Genomic DNA, 23,831 nt, shown 5'->3' with positions numbered 1-23,831 from the left:
AGACATACAATGATTTCGGAAAGCATTCATACCCCTTGACTTTTTCCACATTTTGGTACGTTACAGCCTTATTATAAAATAGATTAAATCATAAGGCACTGCATCGCAGCGCTAGCTGTGCCACCAGAGACTCTTGGTTTGAGCCCAGACTCTGTCCCAGCCGGCCGCGACCGGGAGGTCCGATGGGCGACGCACAATTGGCCCAGCGTCGTCCGGGTTAGGGAGGGTTTGGCCGGTAGGGATATCCTTGTCTCATCACGCACTAATGACTCCTGTGGCGGGCCGAGCGCAGTGCATGCTGACCAGGTCGCTAGGTGTACAGTGTTTCCTCCGACACATTGGTGCGTCTGGCTTCCGGGTTGGATGCACGCTGTGTTAAGAAGCAGTGCGGCTTGGTTGGGTTGTGTTTCGGAGGACGCATGGCTCTCGACCTACGTCTCTCCCGAGCCCGTACGGGAGTTGTAGCGACAAGACAGTAACTACTAACAATTGGATACCACGAAAAAGGGGGTAAAAAAAATAGATTAAATCGTTTTTTTCCTCATCAACCTACACATGATATCCCATAATGACAAAGCAAATAAAATTCAGAAATTTATAAAAATATCACATTTACATGAGTATTCAGACCCTTTACTCAGTACATTGCTGAAGCACCTTTGGCGATTACAGACTCAAATCCTCTTGGGTATCACGCTACAAGCTTGGCACACCTGTATTTGGGAAGTTTTTCTTGTTCTTCTCTGCAGATCCTCACAAGCTCTGTATAGAACTGAATAGCACAGCTATTTTCAGGTCTCTCTAGAGATGTTCGATCGGGTTCATTTCGAGACTTGTCCCGAAGCCACTCCTGCATTGTCTTGGCTCTGTGCTTAGGTTCATTGTCCTGTTGGAAGGTGAACCTTCCCCTCAGTCTGAGGAACTGAGTGCTTTGGAGCAGGTTTTCATCAAGGATCTCTTGGTACTTTGCTCCGTTAATCTTTCCCTCGATCCTGACTATTCTCCCAGTCCCTGCTGCTGAAAAACATCCTCACAGTATGATACTGCCACCACCATGCTTCACTGTAAGCATGGTGCCAGGTTTCCATCAAACGTGACGCTTGGCATTCAGGCCAAATAGTTCACTCTTGGTTTCATCCGACCAGAAAATCTTGTTTAACATTGTCTGAGAGTTCTTTAAGTGTCTTTTGGCAAACTGCAAGTGGGGCTCCTGTGCCTTTTACACTGGAGGTACTTCCGTCTGGGCACCCTACAATAAAGGCCTGATTGGTGGAGAGAGAGAGATGGTTGTCCTTCTGGAAGGTTCTCCCATCTCTATAGAGAAACTCTGGAGCTCTGTCAGAGTGACCATCAGGTTCTCCTTAATCAAGGCCCTTCTCCCCCGATTGCTCAGTTTGGCCAGGCAGCCAGCTCTAGGAAGAGTCTTGGTGGTTCCAAACTTCTTCCATTTAAGAATGATGGAGGACACTGTGTTCTTGGGGAACTTCAATCTTGCAAATTTTTTTGATACCCTTCCCAAGATCTGTGCCTCGACACAATCCTTTCTCGGAGCTCTAATATGAATATGAAAAACTCTGAGACCAGGTTGCCACGCCACCAGGCTCTTTGGAAGGGTTTCCGGAAAAAAGGCTTTCATTTAGAGAGCAAGCAACAAATGTAAATGCCTGGAGTAAATGCCTGCAAAATGGCATTGGAACCTTGATTTGAACTGGTGCTATGGTCAGGTAAGACAGAAATAGAGCAATTTGGCCCTGCACACCAGTGGTTGGTTTGGAGTCAAAGAGGATGCATCTGCATAAATGTACGTCATATCTACTGTAAAATATGGTTGTGGATCTTTGATGTATAGGGCTGTTTTGATTCCACTAGTCCTGGGGCCCTTGTTAGGATCAAAAGCAGCATGAACTCTACCAAATGGTTCATTTACGCCAAATTCTACATTTTGCAATGGTCGTCTCTGAACTTAATAAACCCCATTGGAAACATGTCGTTTGAAATAAGGAGGGCAGTCCATAAGCAAAGGATATCAAGGATCTGGAAATATTTTGTATGTAGGACTGTTCTAAGATCCTTCCCAATGTGTTCTTCAATCTCATAGAACATTTTAGAAAAAGGCTCAGTGTCATTATCGTCACAAGGGGAAGGTATTGAAAACAGGGGTACCAAATCATTTTCAAGACAATTTTTTTTCTATTTTATTACTTGTTAAACAAAATCTCTTTCACTGAGCAATTGTATTATTATAAAATAATACAATTTTTAAAAATTGCATACAATATAGCTCAATTTGAAATATTATCAATCAATCAAAGGCATTCATAAAGCCCTTTTACATCAGCTTATATAACAAAGTGTTTTACAGAAACCCAGCCTAAAACCCCAAACAGCAAGCAATGCAGATTGCGGTGATAATTAAAAACTCCTTACAGAGAAACCTAGAGAGGTACCAAGCTCTGAGGGGTGGCCAGTCCTCTACTGGCTGTGCCGGGTGGAGATTATAAGAGTACATGGCCATTAAGGACAGATTGTTTTTTAAGATTTTCAAATGTTCATAGATGACCAGCAGGGTCAAATAATAATCACAGTGTTTGTAGACAAGGGACAAGGTTGCACATCCGGTGAACAGGTCAGGGTTCCATAGCCGCAGGCAGAACAGTTTAAACTGGAGCAGCAGCACGACCAGGTGGACTGGGGACAGCCAGGAATCATCAGGCCAGGTAGTCCTGGGGCATGGTCCTAGGGCTCAGGCCCTCCGGGAGGGAGAGAAGGAGAGAGAGAGAATTCGAGGAAGCACACTTAAATTTGCACAGGACACCAGATAAGACAGGAGAATTACACCAGAAATAACAGACTGACTCTAGCCGCCCGGCACATAGACTACAGCAGTAAACATACTGGAGACTGAGACGGGGGAGGTCGGGGGACACTGTGGCCCCGTCAGGCGATACCCCCGGACAGGGTCAACCAGGGAGGATATAACCCCACCCACTTTGCCAAAGCATAGCCCCCACACCACCAGAGGGATATCAACAGACCACCAACTTTACTACCCTGAGACAAGGCTGAGTACTTTTTTGCTCATTTTTATAAAATGTGCCAATAATTTTGGATGTGACTGTAGAATGTTGCTAAAAAATAAACAACCTGAACCAATGCTGTAGGCAGAGGTGTCATGCCTATTGTAACTGAGGGTGGTAACAATTAATGCAAATACACTGTATATAGCTTGGCCATCAGAGTCCACTCAAAAATGTCTGATGCATGACATCACTGGCTGTAGGCCTATACTTCTACAGACCAGCAGAGACATGAGGTGGTGAGAGGACTGGTAGTCAGCATGTGACACCAGGCCTGGTTTCTTGTTAACACTTTGTGTTAATTGTTATTAATGCCTTCGGTGCTGTAGTCAGTCAGTGTGATGATGGCATTTCTCTCACTCTCTAACCTTTTCTCAACAACACAAGGGACTCCCTCATGTGTGACTGCCTGAGAATGTGTCATGTCATAGGAGGATGGGTTCTTTTTATATCTGATACATGGCAGAGAAAGAGGATGCCAAGTGCTTGTTTTCTCAAACACTGTGTTTCAAATCAAAAGAGTGAGTGGGACAGAGATTGTTTGAAGATAGGGGATGTCTACTCTATATGAAGGGCCTTATCAATTAAAGGAAAAACACAACATAGCATTTAAAAAGATCAGCGATGGCTATTTTTAGAATCCCCGCCAGCTGGTAAAGGATATGAAGTGTGAAATACTCCAGGGATGTGAAATAGAGGAGAGATTGCTGGCTTAACTTAGAACTGAGAAACTATTACCATAATTATTACCATAATTCTACATGCTAGATGTATAATATAAGGTTATGCGCTTGACAACGGCTTTGAAAGACATTGCTTCAAAAGCAAAAGCAGCAAATTAAATACAAAACTGTCACGTTCTGACCTTAGTTCCTTTGCTTCGTCTTTGTTTTAGTACGGTCAGGGCGTGAGTTGGGTGGGTTGTCTATGTTGGTTTTTCTATGATTTTATATTTCTGTGTTTGGCCTGGTATGGTTCTCAATCAGAGGCAGCTGTCAATCGTTGTCCCTGATTGAGAAGCCTGTTTTCAATTGTGTTTTGTGGGTGGTTATTTTCAGTCTTTGTGTGTCTGCACCAGACAGAACTGTTTAGGTTGTTTCTTTGTTTGTTGTTCAGTTTTTGAATTAAATATCATGAACACTTACCATGCTGCACCTTGGTCCTCACCTTCTTCCCACGACAGCCGTTACAAAAACAAATGAATCTTTTATGAGATGATCTGTCTTGGCTTCCTACGGTAAGAGCAGATATGTGACTGTCACACAGGGCACAGGAAATATACTGTATGTTAATATGCACGTGTGACACACAGCACAGATAACAGATTGATGCATACACATTGTTTCTGTGTTTGTCAGTTTAGAGTTGATCGTATGGGTGGCTGTGTCATTATTGCCAGTTCGATTCATTGGACCTGCTGCTTGACTTTGGCCATTGTCATGTCAGTCACTGTCTGTGGGGTTTGTTTGGAGTCTGTTGTGATCAGATTTCTGCTACTCATGCGAGAAGTTAGTGCCTAGCCATATGGCCTGCCCTTGCGCCCCACTGATCACTGATGGTGTATACTTATATCTTCAACTGACTGACCAGCTTGATAGTGTTGTGCCTGCCACCGGTCTGTTTCTTTGCACAAGGTCGAACACAAAGTGAAGCAGCCTTCATTATTCATCCGGTAGGCCACAAAGAGATCAAATCCATCCTGCCTTGATACCCCTGATACCGCCAAAAATAAATCCATTCAAACATCCAACGAATGGCTTGGCTGACGCTATGACATTACACACTATAACTTACCACTAATGGTTCGATGATTATCAGTTTGACTAATTTCTGTCCTTCCACTCATTTCATTAGTGACATGCTTGTCCGATGCTTTGCTAATACAGTGGATGGTCCCGTGCCAAACCACAGGCAGTGAATCTTATATCGGTGTGGCTCGTGTTACTGTTTTGTCAGCAGACACTCAATAAGCCAATTTTAGAGCTTCTCACCTAGCAGTTTGTGTACCAAAGTGTCCTCTGGAAGACAGTCCCTGGAGTTCAACGTAAAGGCTAGGCGCTGGCTGGCTGCTCAAAACCTCTAAAGTCTCCTCTCCCCTGACTATCTTGATTTTTCTCCCCTGAATGTAACATACTGGAGGGAAACCGTGGCATTAGCCTTAAACGCACCATTACCTCAACAGGAAGTTGACTAAGCAAAGGTCATCAAAATGGATAAAAGGACAAAAATACAGTTCTGATTAATGTAACAGATGCATAATGGATTAAGATACTCAACATTTTGTTGTATTTCATATTCATCAAATATTCAATTAATTATAGCACATAAACAAAGCAAACTGAAAGAAGAAAAAAATGATGGATTCCAGAAGTTTTGATAGGAATTCAGGTGTTAAATTCAATGTCAACATTCAAATGTCATATTTGAATCAACAAATGAAATGACAAATGCCAAAATGGCCTATTTATGTTTTTGTATTATATTGCTAGAATAATGTTTGAAAATAATATCTCATTTGCATATATACAGTACTTGTGCAAAATGTAATACATTTGCATGAAATTATTCTCAGCATCTTTTTAAAGGTACCACACCCCCACCCCCAATCTCCAGTAGTTTTCACCATGGATTTCACTCATTCATGATTGTTTTTTTCAAATCCTCTTACGTATTCAACATTAGGTGGAGACTATGTTCAGGAAAGTGATAACAAGTGGGAAACTAAAAAAATACTACTTGTAAACTGGGAGCAACCAGCTGTGTGTTCACTTGCTTTAAACTCATTGACAACACTGATTGGCTAATGGCAAACAAGTTGCATCAACCATAAACTAAAAGTAAAGCTATAACCCTTGCAAACAAACTGTGTTCAAAAGCCATACTAATTAAGTTTTTCAAAAATAATGTTTTGTTGCATTTAATTGTTGAAGTCTGTGATCGAGGTCGTACGTGAGTTCAGCATGCGGGAGCTCATGCCACGTTCACGTGCCAGTCAGAAGAAAGAAACTGACATTTCTGACATGCTAACTCGTTTTAGACAGATGATCTCGAGTTTGCCACTTGAAGTATCTGAATCAACCAATGGGAAGCTCTAAGCAAATAACTGACGGTCATTTTAACTCGGAGGTTCCGAGTTTCCCACAAGTAATTACCAGTTGAAAGGGCGTTCAAGTGGATTTTCCCCAGAGATGTGATGAACGCAGCGTGATACCCCCCTGTTTTATAATCTAAACGTGCTGCTCTATAATTTCCCAGCACACAACAAGTGTATGTTGTGGGCCCGATCCAAACCCTATATACGAGATTTGGCTTCCATTGCAGTTGAGTTACTTTGAAAACATTTGTGGTATAAATATTACCTTGGTGCGTTAATCCCCGTCCAAGGGTCGCCTTAGAAATTGATGCGAATCAGAAACCACACTCCACTGTTGACATTTTGAAGGGGACTGGCGTTTGTTTGAGTGGTCATAAAGTGACATTTCCGTGATCGTAAAATCAACGGGAAAATGTGCTTCGTACAACCAACAGTTGGAATGTGCATTGCTTTTCTTTTTAACCCTTGTGTTGTCTTAAGGGTGAAACATGACCCGCCACTATATTTAACAGCAGAGAACCTCCTAAATTATATTTTTTCAACTTGAAATTTGATGACTTTTCCTAGAGTGACCCCAACATTAGAAAAAGTGAAACATCGCTTTGTTCATATTTTCATGAAAGCTGTACACCACCAGAGTACAAAGATTGACATAGGGTCATTTTTGACCCGGCAGTTGTAAAATAATTTACACAGCACAAAAACCACAAGGACACACACACAAAGACACACACACACACACACACACACACACGCACACACACACATGAGAAATTGAGATTGTGTGCTACTGATTGAACTCAGACAAAACTAAAACTGTCTTGTGCATGTGCAGCATCTCATGACCCCACACATGACTAAAGTTCACAGACAAAATATAAACAATTTCAGACAAAATAATAAAAATTAATAAAATTTGAAAGCATTGTTTACTAATGGGGAATGCAGTCAAAGGCTATAAAGGTGCTGCAGAGGACAGCCGCAGTTCTCTCTTTGCTGAAGCTATGAGTGCACGTTTCAGTGCCCAACAGGTGGCAGATCTGATTTTTTTCAGATGTGCAGGAGGAACAAGAGAACAATGATTTAGAAGAGAATGAGGTATCTGAAGAAAAAGATGTGCTGCTGCTCCAGTTTCAACTATTCTGCCTTATTATTATTCGACCATGCTGGTCATTTATGAACATTTGAACATCTTGACCATGTTTTGTTATAATCTCCACCCGGCACAGCCAGAAGAGGACTGGCCACCCCACATAGCCTGGTTCCTCTCTAGGTTTCTTCCTAGGTTTTGGCCTTTCTAGGGAGTTTTTCCTAGCCACCGTGCTTCTTCACCTGCATTGCTTGCTGTTTGGGGTTTTAGGCTGGGTTTCTGTACAGCACTTTGAGATATCAGCTGATGTACGAAGGGCTATATAAAATAAATTTGATTGATTGATTGATTGGAAGAATACAACCCAGAGCACGATGCATCATCTTCAAATGAAGAGGAAATCCCCCAAGCTGAAAGAGACATTTTTTGTCAAAGAACAGCAAAATAACATGGTCCTTGTCACCATGTGACAACCGGGGCAGGATGGCAGCACAACATGTCATATGGATGACCCCAGGGCCAACAAGACACGCAGTTGCCCATGCCCAGGACATCGCCTCAACATTCTAAACTCAGCAAAAAAAGAAACGTCCTCTCACAGTCAACAGAGTTTATTTTCAGCAAATTGAACGTATAAATATTTGTATGAACATAAGATTCAACAACTGAGACTTATATTGAACAAGTTCCACAGACATGTGACTAACAGAAATGGAATAATGTGTCCCTGAACAAAGGGGGGGGTCAAAATCAGGCCTCGCCTTGTGTCATGATACCGTTAAGGCATTCATTAGGGTAAATCATCACAAATAAATCACTATCTTAGAAAAAAGAAACACAATTTCTGAACTTCCAGAGTTTGAATCATGAAACAATAACTTGAAAATACACTTGCCATGGTTGACTTTCATTATACCGGTGTTTACGATCTGTTGATTATATTATGCAAATAACTGGCGAGAGAATTTATGAAGAATGACCACAACCTTTCATTGCAGTCGGATTTCTTAACTTTCATCAACAGAAAATGAAAATGTGTCATTCAAGAGTGTTTACTCAGTTATATTCTCCTGTATCATCACAGTCTATTTAGCAAAATGATTCAATTGATTTTGTGATGATACTGAAGATTATACCATGGGCCCCTGTACTAATTATTATTTACTGTGTTTGGCCTCTGAGATGCAGAGGCCTATAGTCTGCCCTGTAGATAACCATGGCATTCTGCAATGAATAGATGGCAGACGGGGTATCAAATCAAATTTATTTGGTCACCTACAAATGGTTACCAGATTTTATTGCGAGAGTAGCGATATGCTTCTAGATCTGACAGTGCAGCAGTATCCAACAGGTAATATTTACCAATTCCACAACATAACCTAATATCTAACAAAAGCTAATAAACACAATCTAGTAAAGGAATGGGATTAGAATATATCAGTATAAAATATATGGATGAGCAGTGACAGAGCAGCTAAGATGAAATAGATAGTAAAGAAGATGTTTGTTTTTTTTCACCTTTAACCAGGTAGGCCAGTTGAGAACAAGTTCTCATTTACAACTGCGACCTGGCCAATAAAAAGCAAAGCAGTGCGACACAAACAACAGCAGAGTTACACATGGAATAAACAAACGTACAGTCAATAACACATTGGAAAAATTTTATCAGCATATCGATTGCGCAACCAGGGGTGGAAAGACCTTGGATCATTGTTACTCTAACTTCCGCGACGCATATAAGGCCCTGCCCCGCCCCCCTTTCGGAAAAGCTGACCACGACTCCATTTTGTTGATCCCTGCCTACAGACAGAAACTAAAACAAGAGGCTCCCACGCTGAGGTCTGTCCAACGCTGGTCCGACCAAGCTGACTCCACACTCCAAGACTGCTTCCATCACGTGGACTGGGACATGTTTCGTATTGCGTCAGATAACAATATTGACGAATACGCTGATTCGGTGTGCGAGTTCATTAGAACGTGCGTTGAAGATGTCGTTCCCATAGCAACGATTAAAACATTCCCTAACCAGAAACCGTGGATTGATGGCAGCATTCGTGTGAAACTGAAAGCGCGAACCACTGCTTTTAATCAGGGCAAGGTGTCTGGTAACATGACCGAATACAAACAGTGCAGCTATTCCCTCCGCAAGGCTATCAAACAAGCTAAGCGTCAGTACAGAGACAAAGTAGAATCTCAATTCAACGGCTCAGACACAAGAGGCATGTGGCAGGGTCTACAGTCAATCACGGACTACAGGAAGAAATCCAGCCCAGTCACGGACCAGGATGTCTTGCTCCCAGGCAGACTAAATAACTTTTTTTGCCCGCTTTGAGGACAATACAGTGCCACTGACACGGCCTGCAACGAAAACATGCGGTCTCTCCTTCACTGCAGCCGAGGTGAGTAAGACATTTAAACGTGTTAACCCTGGCAAGGCTGCAGGCCCAGACGGCATCCCCAGCCGCGCCCTCAGAGCATGCGCAGACCAGCTGGCTGGTGTGTTTACGGACATATTCAATCAATCCCTATACCAGTCTGCTGTTCCCACATGCTTCAAAAGGGCCACCATTGTTCCTGTTCCCAAGAAAGCTAAGGTAACTGAGCTAAAAGACTACCGCCCCGTAGCACTCACTTCCGTCATCATGAAGTGCTTTGAGAGACTAGTCAAGGACCATATCACCTCCACCCTACCTGACACCCTAGACCCACTCCAATTTGCTTACCGCCCAAACAGGTCCACAGACGATGCAATCTCAACCACACTGCACACTGCTCTAACCCATCTGGACAAGAGGAATACCTATGTGAGAATGCTGTTCATTGACTACAGCTCGGCATTCAACACCAACACTCCAAGCTCGTCATCAAGCTCGAGGTCCCTGGGTCTCGACCCCCCCCCCCCCCCCCCCCCCTGTGCAACTGGGTACTGGACTTCCTGACGGGCCGCCCCCAGGTGGTGAGGGTAGGCAACAACATCTCCTCCCCGCTGATCCTCAACACTGGGGCCCCACAAGGGTGCGTTCTGAGCCCTCTCCTGTACTCCCTGTTCACCCACGACTGCATGGCCACGCACGCCTCCAACTCAATCATCAAGTTTGCGGACGACACAACAGTGGTAGGCTTGATTACCAACAACGACGAGACGGCCTACAGGGAGGAGGTGAGGGCCCTCGGAGTGTGGTGTCAGGAAAATAACCTCACACTCAACGTTAACAAAACTAAGGAGATGATTGTGGACTTCAGGAAACAGCAGAGGGAACACCCCCCTATCCACATCGATGGAACAGTAGTGGAGAGGGTAGCAAGTTTTAAGTTCCTCGGCATACACATCACAGACAAACTGAATTGGTCCACTCACACAGACAGCATTGTGACCTCAGGAGGCTGAAGAAATTTGGCTTGTCACCAAAAGCACTCACAAACTTCTACAGATGCACAATCGAGAGCATCCTGGCGGGCTGTATCACCGCCTGGTACGGCAACTGCTCCGCCCTCAACCGTAAGGCTCTCCAGAGGGTAGTGAGGTCTGCACAACACATCACCGGGGGCAAACTACCTGCCCTCCAGGACACCTACACCACCCGATGTTACAGAAAGGCCATAAAGATCATCAAGGACATCAACCACCCGAGCCACTGCCTGTTCACCCCGCTATCATCCAGAAGGCGAGGTCAGTACAGGTGCATCAAAGCTGGGACCGAGAGACTGAAAAACAGCTTCTATCTCAAGGCCATCAGACTGTTAAACAGCCACCACTAACATTGAGTGGCTGCTGCCAACACACTGACACTGACTCAACTCCAGCCACTTTAATAATGGGAATTGATGGGAAATGATGTAAATATATCACTAGCCACTTTAAACAATGCTACCTTATATAATGTTACTTACCCTACATTATTCATCTCATATGCATACGTATATACTGTACTCTATCATCGACTGTATCCTTATGTAATGCATGTATCACTAGCCACTTTAACTATGCCACTTTGTTTACATACTCATCTCATATGTATATACTGTACTCGATACCATCTACTGTATCTTGCCTATGCTGCTCTGTACCATCACTCATTCATATATCCTTATGTACATATTCTTTATCCCCTTACACTGTGTACAAGACAGTAGTTTTGGAATTGTTAGTTAGATTACTTGTTGGTTATTACTGCATTGTCGGAACTAGAAGCACAAGCATTTCGCTACACTCGCATTAACATCTGCTAACCATGTGTATGTGACAAATAGAATTTGATTTGATTTGAAATAAATATATATTCAGTGTGTGCAAATGAGGTAAGATTAGGGAGGTAAAGGCAATAAATAGGCCGTAGTGGCGAAGTAATTACAATTTAGCAAATAAACACTGGAGTGATAGATGTGCAGAAGATGAATGTGCAAGTAGAGATACTGGGGTGCAAAGGAGCAAAAATAAATAAATAACAATATGGGGATGAGGTAGTTGGGTGGGCTATTTACAGATGGGCTATGTACAGGTGCAATAATCTGTGAACTGCTCTGATAGCTGATGCTTAAAGTTAGTGAGGGAGATGTGAGTCTCCAGCTTCAGAGATTTTTGCAATTCGTTCCAGTCATTGGCAGCAGAGGACTGTAAGGAAAGGTGACCAAAGGAGGAATAGGCTTTGGGGGTGACTAGTGAAATATACCTGCTGGAGCGCGTGCTACAGGTGGGTGCTGCCATGGTGACCAGTGAACTGAGATAAGGAGGGGCTTTACCTAGCAAAGACTAGATGATTTGGAGCCTGTGGGTTTGGCGACGAGTATGAAGCGAGGGCCAGCCAACGAGAGCATACAGGTCACAGTGGTGGGTAATATATGGTGCTTTGGTGACAAAACGGATAGCACTGTGATAGACTACATCCAATTTGCTGAGTAGAGTGTTGGAGGCTATTTTGTAAATGACATCGCCGAAGTCAAGGATCGGTAGGATGAGTGAAGGATGCTTTGTTGTGAAATAGGAAGCCGATTCTAGTTTTCAGCTGTGCTAACATGATCGCAAAAAGGTTTTCTAATGATCAATTTGCTTTTTAAAATGGTAAACTTGGTTTTGGAACAGATGGCGCGGCTGTATTCAGTGAAAGGAGTAACTCTCCGCTGGTCTGTTGCTGTCCCTAGACAAAAAATCGTATATAGGATTCCAATTTAAAAAATCGAATAGAAAATTCTAGCAGATTTTGGAACCGATCCTATAGGACAAGCTATAACAACTAAATTAGATCCAACTGTTGTGTCAAATTGACCATCTTGGTGCACATAGGTATGGAAGTTTGCAGTCATGTGTCAACATGGCGTTCATGTATTAAAAATAAAAAAAAACTGAAATATCACATTTACATAAGTATTCAGACCCTTTACTCAGTACCTTGTTGAAGCACCGTTGGCAGAGATTACAGCCTCAAGTCTTCTTGGGTATGATGCTACAAGCTTGGCACATCTGTATTTGGAGAGTTTCTCCCATTCTTCTCTGCAGATCCTCTCAAGCTCTGTCAGGTTGGATGGGGAGGGTCGCTGCACAGCTATTTTCAGGTCTCACCAGAGATGATCGATCAGGTTCAAATCCGGGCTCTGGTTGGGCCACTCAAGGACATTCAGAGACTTGTCCCGAAGCCACTCCTGTGTTGTCTTGGTTGTTTGTTTAGGGTTTTTGTCCTGTTGGAAGGTGAACCTTCGCCGCCAGTGTGAGGTCCTGAGTGCTCCGGAGTAGGTTTTCATCAAGGATCTCTTTGTATTTTTCTCCATTCATCTTTCCCTCGATCCTGACTGATCTCCCTGTCCCCGCTGTTGAAAAACATCCCCACAGCATGATGCTGGCAGTTTTCCTCAGACATGACACTTCAGGCCAAAGAGTTCAGTCTCATAGCAAAGGGTCTGAAATCTTAAGCAAATAAGGTATTTTTGTTCTTTTATTTTTTTATACATTTGCAAGAATTTCAAAAAACCTGTTTTCGCTTTGCCATTATGGGGTATTGTCTGTAGATAGATGAGGAAATACATAAAGTGTGGAATAAGTCAAGGTGTCTGAATACTTTCTGAATGCACTGTACCTCTCTGCCTCCTCGTTATTGAATTGCACTTTCACAATGTCACAGACATAATAGGTTTACAGCCCCGGAGGGCCTGAGGGCTCATTCCACCAGATGTATGGCTACCACTTGGGCACTGTTCAAAGGCATCTCTTATGAGATATTTGCGATGTGGCATGTTGGGTCACCCCTCATACGTTTGAGGTTTTTACCAACTGGACGTCACTGCACCTTTGTTGGCGCATATTGTCTTCAGTGTCGAAGCCTCTGAGAGGTGATGCTTTTGGGACTACCCTAGCTTCGGAGAGCATGTCTGCGATATAGGAATTGGCCAATCCCCATAGTGAGAAATAAAAATGGGTATTTGAAAGTGAACTCAAGGTTACTTTCGTAACCCTTGTTCTCTGATAATATGAGTGAGATATCTTTGCCTAGTATAAAGGTCCTGGATGGCAGGGAGCGTTCTGGGCTTTACGCACTACCCTCTCTAGCGGTTTGAGTTATCAATATCAACCATATATCCTATACAGTTGTGGCCAAATATATTGGTACCCTTGCGCATTTCTTAAATAATTCCCTATTTCTTCTAAAATAATACATTTTGTATTAAAAATGTCATAAATCAGATCAGTGTTTGAAGAACTTGACTGGCCTGCACAGAGCCCTGACCTCAACCCCATCAAACACCTCTGGGATGAGATGTTTGACGAGCAGATGTCCACAAACTTTTGGTGATGTAGTGTATCAACATTTTCCTCTGGGCAAGTCTAGAGAACATATCTAAAGATAACCACACACAATTTGGTGAATGCAGATGCTTACAAAAATAAGTTGGGATGTGTGAAGAGTTGGCAGTTAAAGACAAGTACACTGCATTTAGACTACCAAATACTAAATGCCTATTTTGACCCAATCACCATCTCTCCAAGTAAGTTCCTAAATATCGTCCAATTTTTAATACTTTTCCATTTTTGTAATTTAATGTCGTGAGCTTTGAAATTATTGACGTATGTCCATTTTAGTGGTTAAAATTAATTAAAAAGTTGATGACGGTGGTATGATAAACAAATGATTATATATTTTTTTACCTTTAAATGTCTACTTATTAAAAATACTAATATTAATGGACCAATACACCAACAAATCTGAAAATGGATAGAAACATGTAATTTCAGCCTTTGGTGCCTGGTCTTAAGCAGGACAGATGTCGGACTTAGGTTTCCTCTCACATGGTCTGGTCATTAACCTTGAGGGACAGCATACTGCAGCGCAGCAGGAGTCACCACTTTGTAATCAGTCATCAATCTTTATCTCTTGGGACATTACCTGTTTTTGCTGGACTCCAACCCATTTTGTCTGCTGCATAGATTTATAAGTTAGAGACTGCAGTAACCTCAGTCTGACTTCAAAGAAATCAGTACTATTCAAAAAGAATACACATCAGTTGAAAATGCAGCAATGTGAAATCACTTAAAGTGACAGACAAAAAAGTCCCCAATTTGTCTATAGATCATATATATCCCAGTAATTTCCTTGTTATGGTTCACATTGTGAAGATTAGATCACCCGATTGAGAGTCATTATATAAGGTTTACTCGTTACTGATGGATGACAGGTCATCACAAACTAATCTCTTAAACCACTCTGAATTATTGAAGAAGACCAAAATGTCAGTTGCATTATTTAGAAGCTTGCGGTAACAAAGTCTGGCGGTGGAGAATTCTAGGTCAGGAAAGGGCTGGGGGTGTTCCCCCATGGCATCACAGTTGAAGGTAATGTAAACCTTTGACCTTGTGGTATCTTTCACAGAGGATTTTAAAATATTGTAAGAAAGACTCCTATTTAAATAGACATTTAAAAACACATTCAAAGATTTTCCTCCACACACATTATACTCACTGGTATTTTTACAGAGATACAAAAAAAAGATATATATATAATAACACCTGTTTTAAGTATTTTCACAACTAAACACTAAAACCAACAAAAACATTCAGGGAGACTTTTGACTTGCATATGTCAACTCAAGAGACCCTGGTGTCAGAGTACAATTTCCACGAACTTACCCAGGTACGATCTGTCAGACTGCTCCCTTCGGATCTCCTATGTATTATAGAAACCAGAGTTTGGTTTCCAGAGAGCCCAGGATGAATGTTGCATAAGAAGCCTGCTGTCCCTAACAGGAGCATAACCTCCTTTCTGAACAGGCCTGGCCTCCTAAGGAGGTTGTTTCACTGTGGGTCACCAGGCCCAAGTCTCTGCCTTCCCCACCAAGATGCAGGGTGTGTCCATCTGTTTGACCTCCATATCAAATGATGCTTAACGAGCAGATAGAAGGTACACATGCTGACACACACACACACACACACACACACACACAACAAATTATTTATCTGCTGTAGATATAAGATATTTCAACAGATATTTCAACATATACAATGCCTTCAATATTCATGCCCATTGACTTATTACACATTTTGTTGTGCTACAGCCTGAATACAAAATGGATTTAAAAACAAAATCAATCTCACCCATCTACACACAATAACCCCTCATGACAAAGTGAAAACATGTTTTTTAGATATTTTAGCACATTTAATTGAAAATTAAAAACAGAAAAATATAATTTCCATAAGTATTCATACCCCTGAGTCAATACATAGAATAACCTTTGGCAGTGATTAAGCTGTGTCTTTCTGGTTAAATCTCTAAAAGCTTTGGCACACCTGGATTGTTCAATATTTGCCCATTATTCTTTCCAAAATTCCTCAAGCTCTGTCAGTGGTTGTTGATCATTGTGAGACAATCATTTTCAAGTCTTGCAATATATTTTCAAGCAGATTTAAGTCAAAACTGTAACCCGGCCACTCAGGAACATTCACTGTCTTCTTGGTAAGCAACTCTAGTGTAGATTTGGCCTTGTGTTTTTGGTTATTGTCCTGCTGAAAGGTGAATTCATCTCCCAGTCTCTGGTGGAAATCAGACTGAACCAGGTCTTCCTTTTATCCTGAAAAACTCTCCAGTACATTTTGCCTTGCAAAAGTATTCATCCCCTTTGGTGTTTTTCCTTTTTTTGTTATATTACAACCTGTAATTTAACCTCCCTTGGGTAGAGGGCAGTATTTTTACATCTGGATGAAAAGCATGCCCAAAGTAAACTGCCTGTTACTCAGGCCCAGAAGCTAGGATATGCATATAATTGGTAGATTTGGATAGAAAACACTCAAATGTTTCTAAAACTGTTAAAACGATGTCTGTGAGTATAACAGAACTGATATGGCAGGCGAAACCCCGAGTACAAACCATTTTTAAAAAATCAGGCTTCCGCTGTTTCCAATGGCTTTCATGTTAATTATGAGGCGAAGTCCTCCCAGATTGCAGTTCCTAGGGCTTCCACTAGATGTCAACAGTCTTTAGAAAAAGTTTCAGGCTGATTTTTGGAAAACTGAGCTAGAAATTTTTCTAAGTGGCTCCCATTTTAGCAGTAGTGTTTCCATGTGCGAGGGTGAAAGCGCGTTTTGTTATTTATCGCCGGTAATGAACACACTCTTCTCTGTCTTAAATTTCTATAGTTTATTTATGTATTAGGGTACCTGGAGATTGATTATAAACATTGTTTGACTTGTTTGGATAAGTTTATTGGTAACATTTGGGATTCATTTTATATGCATTTTGAAGGAGGGAAACCGGTGGATTATTGAATGAAGCGCGCCAGCTAAACTGACTTTATCGAACAAAATAACAATTTGTGATGTAACTGGGACCTTTTTGAGTGCCAACAGAAGAAGATCTTCAAAGGTAAGGCATTTATTATATCGCTATTTCTGACTTTCGTGTCACACCTGCCACGTTGAAAAATGTTTTTATATGCGGGGCACTGTCCTCAGATAATCGCATGGTGTGCTTTCGCCGTAAAGCCTTTTTGAAATCTGACACAGCGGCTGGATTAACAAGAAGTTAAGCTTAATTTTTACGTATAACACTTGTATTTTCATTGATGTTAAATATTTCTGTCATTTGTAATTCGCCCTCTGCAATTTCACCGGATGTTGGCCAGGTGGGACGCTACTGCCCCACCTGCCAATAAGAAGTTAAATAGATTTTTTTATTTGGATTTCATGTAATGGACATACACAACATAGTCTAAATTGGTGATGTGAAATTTAAAAAAAATCTTGTTAAAATTGATCCTACTTGAGACGCAGACGTCTCAACTAGGCACCTGGAAATGCAAATGGGCTACGCTAAATGCTAAATGTACTCGTTAAAACTCAAACATTCATTAAAACACACATGCAGGGTATTGAATTAAAGCTACACTCGTTGTGAATCTAGCCAACAAGTCCGATTTTTAAAATGCTTTTCGGCGAAAGCATGAGAAGCTATTATCTGATAGCATGCAACACCCCAAAATACCTGAAGGGGACGTAAACAAAATAATTAGCGTAGCCGGCGCTACACAAAACGCAGAAATAAAATATAAAACATTCATTACCTTTGATGATATTATTTGTTGGCACTCCTATATGTTCCATAAACATCACAATTGGGTCTTTTCACCGATTAAATCCGTCCATGTATGCCCAAAATATCCATTTGTATAGCCTGTCTGGTTCAGGAAAAAAGCTCTCTTCCAACACGCAACGTAATTTTTAAAAATTATATAAGTTGCCTATATTCTTTGACAAAACACTTCAACCTACTTTTGTAACCCAACTTTAGGTATTTGTAAACGTTAATAAGCGATCAAATTGATCACTGGGCGATCTGTATTCAATAGCAGCTACAAAAGAAAATAATGTCCCTTTTTTCTCTCTTCCAAAATCGATTGCTGTAGGCTGGATGGAATGAAGGATCTATTTGTCATGACACAAATGATTTTTGTCAATGAAAATGACGTTTTTGGCTACATCGTGTGGAAGTGCAATCTCCCCCCTATTTAATTTGGTGCCCCTTAAACAATACATGCAAGTGGCGCATGGATATTTTTTTCAGTTTTCAGTGACCAGTTTTTCTTGCGCTTTTCGATGAAACACACGCTCTGTTATAGTCACAGCCGTGATTTAACCAGTTTTAGAAACGTCAGAGTGTTTTCTATCCACACATACTAATCATATGCATATACTATATTCCTGGCATGAGTAGCAGGACGCTGAAATGTTGCGCGATTTTTAACAGAATGTTCAAAAAAGGAGGGGGTAGATTTAACAGGTTTTAAAATAATAATAATAATTTAAAAAAGGAAAATTGGTGAGTGCATATGTATTCACCCCCTTTGCTATGAAGCCCCTAAATAAGATCTGGTGAAACCAATTACCTTCAGAAGTCACATAATTAGTTAAATCAAGTCCACCTGTGAGCAATCTAAGTGTCACATGAGCTGTCACATGATCTCAGTATATATACACCTGTTCTGAAAGGCCCCAGAGTCTGCAACACCACTTAGCAAGCGGCACCACCAAGCAAGCGGCACAATGAAGACCAAGGAGCTCTCCAAACAGGTCAGGGACAAAGTTGTGGAGAAGTACAGATCAGGGTTGGGTTATAAAAAAATATCTGAAACTTTGAATATCCCATTTTAATTCCAGGTTGTAAGGCAACAAAACAGGAAAAATGTCAAGAGGGTGAATACTTTCGGCACTGTATAAGCATACCCATAACATGATGCAACCACCACTATGCTTGAAAATATGGAGAGTGGTACTCGGCAATGTATTGGATTTGCCCATAACATAACACTTTGTATTCAGGGCAAAACGTACATTGCTTTGCCACATTTTTTGCAGTATAACTTTTGTGCCTTGTTGCAAACAGGATGCATGTTTTGGAATATTTTCAGTCTGCCAATTACGCTAGTATTGTGGGGTAACTAAATGTTGTTGATTCATCCTCAGTTTTCTCCTGTCACAGCCATTAAACTCTCTAACTGTTGGCCTCATGATGAAATCCCTGAGCGGTTTCCTTCCTCTCCGGCAACTGAGTTAGGAAGGATGCATGTATCTTTGTAGTGTCTGGGTGTATTGATACACCAACCAAAGTGTAATGACTAACTTCACCATACTCAAAGGGATTTTCAGTCTGCTTTATTGTGGTCTTTGTGGTTGAATCTGTGTTTGAAATTCACTGCTAGACTGAGGGACATTACAGATAATTGTATGTGTGGGGTGCAGAGATGAGGTAGTCAAGTTCAAAAATCATGTTCAAGTCCATGCAACTTATTATGTGACTTGTTAAGCACATTTGTTTTACTCCTGAACTTATTTAGGCTTGCCAAAACAAAGGGGTTAAATACTTATTGACATTACAGCTTTTCATTTTTTATTAATTTGTAAAGATTTCAAAAAACATAATTCAACTTTGATATTATTGGGTATTGTGTGTAGGCCAGTGACCAAAAATGTCAATCAAATCCATTTTAAATTCAGGTTGTAACCAATTACTGATAGAGGACCACCATGCCTCCATCTTGGCACTCCCCCATCATTCATTGTAAAACTATTTTGGTAGCTATATAAATCAAATCAAATCAAATGTATTTATATAGCCCTTCGTACATCAGCTGATAAGTGCTGTACAGAAACCCAGCCTAAAACCCCAAACAGCAAGCAATGCAGGTGTAGAAGCACGGTGGCTAGGAAAAACTCCCTAGAAAAGCCAAAACCTAGGAAGAAACCTAGAGAGGACCCAGGCTATGTAGGGTGGCCAGTCCTCTTCTGGCTGTGCCGGGTGGAGATTATAACAGAACATGGCCAAGATGTTCAAATGTTCATAAATGACCAGCATGGTCAAATAATAATAAGGCAGAACAGTTGAAACTGGAGCAGCAGCACGGCCAGGTGGACTGGGGACAGCAAGGAGTCATCATGTCAGGTAGTCCTGAGGCATGGTCCTAGGGCTCAGAGAGAGAGAGAGAGAGAGAGAGAGAGAGAGAGAGAGAGAGAGAGAGAGAGAGAGAGAGAGAGAGAGAGAGAGAGAGAGAGAGAGAGAGAGAGAGAGAGAGAGAGAGAGAGAGAGAGAGAGAGAGAGAGAGAGAGAGAGAGAGAGAGAGAGAGAGAGAGAGAGAGAGAGAGAGAGAGAGAGAGAGAGAGAGAGAGAGAGAGAGAGAGAGAGAGACCCTGTAATAGGGTTAGAGGCAGGGAATCCCAGTGGAAAGAGGGGAACCAAATGCGTTTATTAATGTCTACGTTTGTTTTTGCCACTTTTTTATTCTATTACAGAAATGTTTTATTATATTAAAATTATGTGAACTAACCATAAAAACAGAGAAATATATAAAAACATTTTCCTTAAAGTATCATTTCTGAGATTAGTATTGATACTGTCCCACTACAACAATACAAATACTTAAATACATATAATTTTGTCCTTGAAATGTTTAATTGAAATACTGTAGAATTGCATTCATTCCTATGGAGGACTGCTCCTACTGGGGAGTGCCAATATGGCCGACAGGTGGCTTCAAAGCCTCTCAATGGCCAATACATAGCATCAGCAATCCAGGGTTTATATTCATCATTGACTGTAATACAGCAAAATGTGAAAAAAGTCAAAGGGTGTGAATACGTTCTGAAGGCACTGTGCATTACTAAGGGATGTCTGGGTAAAGAGTCAACAAATTGAAAGTGGAGTTAAGTTAAATACACTATATGAGATATGGTTCAGGGCAAGGTCTTTAGGTATTATGTCAGCTTGTTTTGCTCCTCTCTCCTTTATAGGTCCCATTATCCAAGTCTCAGGTTCTTCATGCCATACTCCTAGGTACTTTATGCTAGTTAACCTCAAAGTCAAACATAATCTTATTTTATAGAGGTCCTAGTCTAAACTTTAATATAGTAGGTTTGCCTTGATGAAGCTGACGCCAAAAATATAGGCTACCGGGAGTAGTGTTGTGGTAACAGGGTGCCTTTTAAAGGAGGTGTGTGTCTTTTGCAAAATCATTGTTAAAGTGATTTCATCATAATAAACTGGCAGTCAATCAATAAAGTATGATTAAAATGCAGGCGTCATGCTCCACTATTGATTGGCATTGATTGCATGTCTCCGACTTTGCTGACCAAGAAAATTGTACATTCACTATAAATTTGCCAGGCCATGTTCTCCTCAGCGCCCCCATGCCATCTTTTTAATTAAATGTTTAAATCAGAACTTTATTTATCAGTCCAAACTTAAATTAATTTTACTTAATTTCTACCGGCATGTCACATGTGCAACCAGAGGGAAAAACACTCTAGACCACCTTTACTCCACACACAGAGACTCATTCAAAGCTCTCCTTTGCCCTCCATTTGTCAAATCTGACCATAATTCGATCCTGCTGATTCCTGTTTACAAGCAAAACTAAAGCAGGAAGTACCAGTGACTTGCTCTATAAGGAAGTGGTCAGATGACGCGATGCTATGCTACAGGACTGTTCTGCTAGCACAGACTGGAATATGTTCCGGGATTCATCCTATGGCATTGAGGAGTATACCACCTCAGTCACAGGCTTCATCAATAAGTGCATAGACAACATCGTCCACACAGTGATAGTACGTACATATCCCAACCAGAAGCCATGGATTGCAGGCAACATCCGCACCGAGCTAAAGGCTAGAGCTGCCGCTTTCAAGGAGCGAGACACTAATCCAGACGCTTATAAGAAATCATGCTATGTTCTCAGATGAACCATCAAACAGGCGAAGTGTCAATACAGGACTAAGATTGAATCCTACTACACCGGCTCTGAAGCTCGTCGGATATGGCAGGGCTTACAAACTATTACTGACTACAAATGGAAACCCTGCCGCGAGATGCACAGTGACGCAAGCCTTCCAGATGAGCTAAATGCCTTTCATGCTCGCTTCGAGGCAAGCAACACTGAAGCATGCATGAGAGCACCAGCTGTTCCGGAAGACTGTGTGATCTCGCACTCCGTAGCTGATGTGAACAAGACCTTTAAACAAGTGAACATTCCCAAGGGTGTGGGCCAGACGGATTACCAGGACGTGTACGCAAAGAGTACGTGGACCAACTAGCAAGTGTCTTCACTGACATTTTCAACCTCTCCCTGACCGAGTCAGTAATACCCACATATTTTAATTAAGCAGACCATAGTCCCTGTGCCCAAGAATGCAAAGGTAACCGGCCTAAATGACTACCGCCCCATAGCATTCACGGTGGCAGCCATGGTGCTTTGAAAGGCTGGTCATGGCTCACTTCAACACCAATATCCCAGAAACCCAAGACCTTCTCCAATTTGCATACCGCCCCACCAACAGATCTCAAGGTGACATAATCTCAATTGCACTCCACACTGCCCTTTCCCACCTGGACAAAAGGAACACCTACAGTGGGGAGAACAAGTATTTGATACACTGCTGATTTTGCAGGTTTTCCTACTTACAAAGCATGTAGAGGTCTGTACTTTTTATCATAGGTAGACTTCACATGTGAGAGACGGAATCTAAAACAAAAATCCAGCAAATCACATTGCATGATTTTTAAATAATTAATTAGCATTTTCTTGCATGACATAAGTATTTGATACATCAGAAAAGCCAAACACGACTCCAACTCCATTAAGTTTGATGACGACACAACAGTGGTAGGCCTGATCACTGACAATGATGAGAGCCTATAGAGGGGAGGTAAGAGAGCTGGCAGTGTGGTGCCAGGACAATAACCTCGCCCTCAATGTGAGCAAGACAAAGGAGATGATCGTGGACTACAGGAAAAGGAAGACTGAACAGGACCCCATTAACATTGGCGGGGCTGTCGTGGATCGGGACGAGAGTTTCAAGTTCCTTGGAGTTCACATTACTAACAAACTATCATGGTCCAAACACAACCCCTTTTCCCAGTCAGGAGACTTAAAAGATTTGGCATTATTCCCCAGATCCTCAAAAAGCTCTACAGCTGCACCATTGAGAGCATTGTCGCTTGGTATGGCAACTGCTCGGCATCCAACCATAAGACGCTACAGAGGGTAGTGCATATGGCCCAATACATCACTGGGACCAAGCTTCCTGCCATCCAGGACCTATGTACTAGGCGTGTCAGACTCCAGTCACCCAAGTCATAGACTGTTCTCTTTGCTACCGCACGGCAAGCGGTACCGGAGGGCCAAGTCTCGGTCCAAAAGGCTTCTTAACAACAATTAATCAAATGGCCACTATTTACATTGACCCTCCCACCTTTTTTTCACTTCTGCTACTCACTGTTTGTTATCTATTGTCTATTCATAGTCACTTTGAGCCTCTGGGTGGCACAGTGGTCTAAGGCACTGCATCTCAGTGCTAATGGCATGACTACAGACCCTGGTTTGATTCCAGGCTTTTTCACAACCGGCTGTGATTGGGAGTCCCGTAGGGCGGCCCACAATCAGCCCAGCGTTGTCTGGGTTAGGGTCTGGATGGGGTAGGCTGTCATTGTAAATAATAATTTGTTCTAAACTGACCGAGTTAAATAAAGTTGTATTCCGCGCATGTGACATACATTTTGATTTGATTAATATCTAATAAATCACCGAACCCAAAATATATTTT

The sequence above is a fragment of the Oncorhynchus mykiss genome, chromosome 7 (assembly GCF_013265735.2).
Source record: "Oncorhynchus mykiss isolate Arlee chromosome 7, USDA_OmykA_1.1, whole genome shotgun sequence".
In the NCBI taxonomy this organism is placed as follows: Eukaryota; Metazoa; Chordata; class Actinopteri; order Salmoniformes; family Salmonidae; genus Oncorhynchus; species Oncorhynchus mykiss.
Note: the sequence above shows the minus strand (reverse complement) of the source record.